At 62.6% G+C, this 5,000-nt stretch overlaps 1 non-coding gene across 1 annotated transcript; it reads left to right on the top strand.

Annotated features, from left to right (window-relative positions):
- Nucleotides 1-481: 481 nt before the first annotated feature.
- On the top strand, nt 482-635 carry LOC146859411 (5.8S ribosomal RNA). Its single transcript, XR_014980474.1, has one exon. It is a non-coding gene; the product is annotated as a 5.8S ribosomal RNA (ribosomal RNA).
- The last annotated feature ends 4,365 nt before the right edge of the window (nt 636-5,000 follow it).

The raw sequence follows: 5,000 nt of genomic DNA, 5'->3' as shown, positions 1-5,000 counted from the left end.
ATGGGGAGCCGCCTGGCTCTTCCCTTCCGGTGTCTGAGGGTGGTGGTGGGCCGATCGCCGGCCTCTGCTGGCATGGCTCGGGCCGATCGGGCGACGGACGGCTGATGTGCAGGTGGAGCGACCCTCCCTCGTTGCCAGGTACCCGGTCTGACCCGGCCCCGTGTGGCCGGGTTGAGGGGTTTGAAGACTCGCGCGGTCCCTCCCGGGTTACCCCGGGAGGGACCGGCAGCTGCGGGGCTGCCTGCTCCCGTCGCTCCGGGAGCCCCCTCCCTCGCCCCTCGGGCGGGTGGGGGCGGGCTCCCGGGCCGAGCGCCTAGCAATGTTTTTTCCCCCCACGACAGTGCTGTCTGACTCCCAGAGGGGAAGCCTTGAACGGGGCGCCCGTGCCGTCTCGCCGTGCGGGCGGCAGACGGACGGCATCGCCTTCCTCCTGCCTCTCCTGCGCCCGCAGGTGGGCGAACGTTTTGGAAAAGTTGCCTGTTTCTCTTGGCGGTGGATCACTCGGCTCGCGTGTCGATGAAGAACGCAGCTAGCTGTGAGAATTAGTGTGAATTGCAGGACACAGTGATCATCGACACTTCAAACGCACCTTGCGGCCCCGGGTTCCTCCCGGGGCTACGCCTGTCTGATCGTCGCTCGATCGTCAATAGCCCCGGGGCTTCCCCGGGACGCGGCTGGGGCTGTCACAGGGTGAGCTCCGCTTCCCCTTCGTCCCCCCACAAGGTCAGACCCCCCAATCGCCTGTCGGCAGGGTCCCTGGCCGGGTCCTGCCGTGGAGGTACGCCGCCGGCGCGTCTGGCCCCCCAAGAAGGGGGCCCGGCGACCGGTCCGCCACGGGCCCATCCTGGGGCGCCTGGCTGCATGCCGTGCGTGGCTGTCCGTGGTGTCCCACCGGCTGCCCGCACGCACGTGCCTCGGGCGCCCTCCTCCGCGGCCGGCTTCCCGGCGAGGGCGAAACCCCTCCAGACGCGACCCGGGGAAAGAGGGCGCGTGTTGCCGGTTACGCCAGGCCAATCCCCTGCTCCGGCAGGGGGTGCCCGGCCTTCCCCGGCTCCCCCCCGAACGCTCCGGCGTTTTCTTTCCGACTACGACCTCAGATCAGACGTGGCGACCCGCTGAATTTAAGCATATTACTAAGCGGAGGAAAAGAAACTAACCAGGATTCCCCCAGTAACGGCGAGTCAATCAATCAATCAATGACACTTATAAAGCGCGCTACATACCCGTAGGGTCTCAAGGCGCTGGGGGGGGGGGGGTGCCGCTACTGCTCGAATAGCCAGGTCTTCAGCTTCTTCCTGAAGGAGAGGTGGTCTTGGGTCAGGCGCAGGTCGGTCGGGAGGGAGCTCCAGTTCTTGGCGGCCAGGTAGGAGAAGGACCTTCCTCCTGTAGTCGCTCTTCGGATGCGGGGGACGGCGGCGAGGGCGTGGTTGGCTGATCGGAGGTGGCGCGTGGGAGCGTAGAAGTTGACTCGGCTGTTGAGGTAGCTCGGGCCTTGGTCGTGTAGGGCTTTGTGTGCGTGGGTGAGGAGGCGGAAGGTGATTCTCTTGTTGACGGGGAGCCAGTGAAGGTCTCTCAGATGTCCGGAGATGTGGCTGGATCGTGGGATGTCGAGGATGAGTCTGGCTGAGGCGTTCTGGATCCGCTGGAGTCTCTTCTGGAGCTTGGCGGTGGTACCGGCGTAGAGGGCGTTACCGTAGTCCAGTCGGCTGGTGACGAGGGCCTGGGTGACGGTCCTCCTGGTCTCGGTGGGGATCTACCAGAAGATTTTCCGAAGTATGCGTAGGATGTTGAAGCACGCCGAGGAGATGTTGTTGACCTGCCTGGTCATGGAGAGGGAGGAGTCCAGGATGAAGCCCAGGTTGCGTGCATGGTCTGTCGGTTTGGGTGCGGTGCCCAGGGCGGGAGGCCACCAGGAGTCGTCCCAGGCGGAGGGTGAAGAGCCCAGGATGAGAACCTCCGTCTTGTCCGAGTTCAGTTTCAGGCGGCTGGTCGTCATCCACTCGGCTACCTCTTTCATCCCTTCGTGCAGGTTGGCTCTGGCGGCGGCGGGGTCGTTGGTCAGGGAGAGGATCAGCTGGGTGTCGTCGGCGTAGGAGATTATGCTGAGGTTGTGTTTGCGTACGATGGCCGCGAGGGGGCTCATGTAGACGTTGAAGAGGGTGGGGCTCAGAGATGATCCTTGTGGGACGCCGCAGATGACTTCGGAGGCCTCTGACTTGTACGGTGGAAGGCGGACTCTCTGTGTTCTTCCGTCGAGGAAGGAGATGATCCATTCCAGCGCCTTGTCCTTGATTCCGATGTTGCTGAGGCGCCGTACTAGGGTGCGGTGGCAGACCGTGTCGAATGCCGCGGAGAGGTCTAGGAGGATGAGGGCCGCTGTTTCTCCATTGTCCATCAGGGCTCGGATGTCATCGGTGGCGGCGATGAGGGCGGTCTCGGTGCTGTGATTGGCTCGGAAGCCGGACTGTGAGGGGTCGAGGGATCCGTTCGTCTCGAGGAAGGCGGCCATCTGCTTGTTGACGGTCTTCTCGATGACTTTGGCTGGAAACGGGAGAAGCGAGATGGGGCGGTAATTCTTGAGGTCGGTGGGGTCCGCTGTTGGTTTCTTGAGTAGAGCGCTGAGTTCGGCGTGTTTCCAGCTCTCGGGGAAGATGGCGGTGTCGAAGGATGTGTTGATGATGTCTCGCAGGTGGGGTGCGATGACAGCGTCGGCCTTGTTGAAGACGTGGTGAGGGCAGGGGTCGGTCGGTGATCCGGAGTGGATGGAGTTCATCGTGCGGGTGGTGTCTTCGGTGCTGATCGGGGTCCAGGCGTGGAGGGTGGTGGTGGGTGGGGGTGGTTGGACGGTCATGGTGTGCGATGGTTGGTTGTTGAAGCTACTGTGTATGTCCGTGATCTTGTTGTGGAAGTATGAAGCGAGGGAGTTGCAGAGGTCTTGCGATGGGGTGATGTCGTTGTTTCCTGCGCTGGGGTTGGAGAGCTCTTTCACGATGTTGAAGAGTTCCTTGCTGTTGTGTGCGTTGTTGTCCAACCGGTCCTTGAATGCTGTTTTCTTGGCGGCGCGGATCAGCTGGTGGTGTTTCCGGGTGGCAAGTTTGTAGGAGGTCCTGTTGTCCGGTGTCGGTTCCCTTTTCCAGACTTTCTCGAGGGCTCGGAGGTTCTTCTTGGAGCACTTGAGTTCGTCGGTGAACCATGGGGCCTTCTTGCTGCCGGGTCTGCCAGGCGGGGTCCTCAGCGGGGCGAGCTCGTCCGCGCAGTCGCTGATCCACTTCGTGAGGTTGTCGGCGGCCTGGCTGGGGTTCGCTGAGCTGGCAGGAGGGTGCTGGCTCAGGGAGGTGGCGAGCTGGTCTGCTGTGATCTTGTTCCAGCTTCTGTGGGCGGCTTGTTGCTGGTGTTGGTGGGTCGTCGTTCTCTTGAAGGTGAAGTGGACGCAGCTGTGGTCCGTCCATTGAAGCTCTGTGGCGTGGCTGAAGAGGATGTCTGTGCTGGATGAGAAGACGGCGTCGAGTGTGTGTCCGGCGAGGTGGGTGGGGGTGGACACCAGTTGCTTGAGTCCCAGGTTGGCGAGGTTGTCGAGCAGGGTGCTGGTGTTGTGGTCGTTGTTGTTCTCCAGATGGTAGTTGAGGTCTCCCAGGAGGATGTAGTCAGCGGAGGGGAGGGCATGCGGGCTGACGAAGTCGGCGATGTCCTCGCTGAATTGCGTGCGTGGTCCAGGGGGTCGGTAGATCAGGGTGCCTCTGAGGGTGGTGTTCGGGTTGGTGTGGATCTGGAAGTGCAGGTGTTCGGCGCTGGTCAGGGTGTTGTCGGTGCTGGTCGTGATCCGGATGGTGTTTCTGTGGATGATGGCGATGCCTCCTCCCATCTGGTTGGCGTTTCGGTCCCTCCGGACGATCTTGTAGCCCTCTGGGATAGCGATGGCGATGTCAGGAGCTGAAGAGGCGTTCATCCAGGTCTCCGTGAGGAAGGCAACGTCCGGGGCTGTGGCGTCTAGGAGGTTCCAGAGTTCGATGGCGTGTCTGTGGACGGAGCGGGTGTTGAGCAGGATGCACTTGAGGTGGGTGCTGCTGGTGTTCGACTTTGCGGGTGCTGGTGTGCGGCTGGTCTGGGTGCAGGAGAACTTGCAGGCGTGGCAGCTGAAAGGTCCGTGGGTGCATCGTGGTGTGGCTTGGTGGCAATTCGGGAGTCGGCCGGTGTTGAGAGCGATGAGGGTGGCGGCGGAGTACGTCAGGCGGGTAGGTCGGGGTCCTCGTGGGCCAGGGGTCCTGGCGCTGGACGCGATCCGGTCGCGGACGGGCGCAGACGGGCTTACCTTTGGCGCACCTTCGGCGCTCAGTCGGCGCACCCGCTGCGCGTGGCCGCTGCGCGTTCGCACGGTCGCCATTTAAGGCGAAGTGCGCGGGTGGGCGGAGCAGCTGGGAGGCGGGAGCGGGGAGGGTTACAGAAGGCAAAGGGGGCGGGGACAGGCGGCGGTGGCGGGAGCGGGGAGGGTTACAGAAGGCAAAACGGGGCGGAAAGCAACACGGGGAAAAGAAATAACCACAGAACAGGCTAAAATACGATAACCAAGGGGAAAAAAAAGAGAGTTAGACCAAGCAGGCACAGATTCACGTCAAGACAAGGGTGGGCGGAGCAGCTGGGAGGCGGGAGCGGGGAGGGTTACAGAAGGCAAAAGCGGGGCGGAGAGCAACACGGGGAAAATGAAAAAACCACAAAGCAAGCAAAAATACGATAAACAAGGGGAAAAAAAAGATAATTAAACCAAGCAGGCACAGATTCACGTCAAGGCAGGGGCACAAACAACTGCAGTGGCGGCAGCCGGCGGACGAAGCAGCAGCGAGGCAGAGGGCAGGCAAGGGGCACACGCAGCAGCTGGTGGCCGTGCGGCGCGGGGGTGTCCCACAAGTGGGTCACACTCACCTGCGTCGCACGGTCGCCATTTAAGGCCAAGTGCGCGGGTGGGCGGAGCAGCTGGGAGGCGGGAGCGGGGAGGGTTACAGAAG

Source organism: Triturus cristatus, chromosome 3_2 (genome assembly GCF_964204655.1).
Source record: "Triturus cristatus chromosome 3_2, aTriCri1.1, whole genome shotgun sequence".
Classification (NCBI taxonomy): domain Eukaryota; kingdom Metazoa; phylum Chordata; class Amphibia; order Caudata; family Salamandridae; genus Triturus; species Triturus cristatus.
The sequence above is the reverse complement of the archived record's forward strand: the minus strand, read 5'-3'. Positions and strand labels throughout refer to the sequence as shown.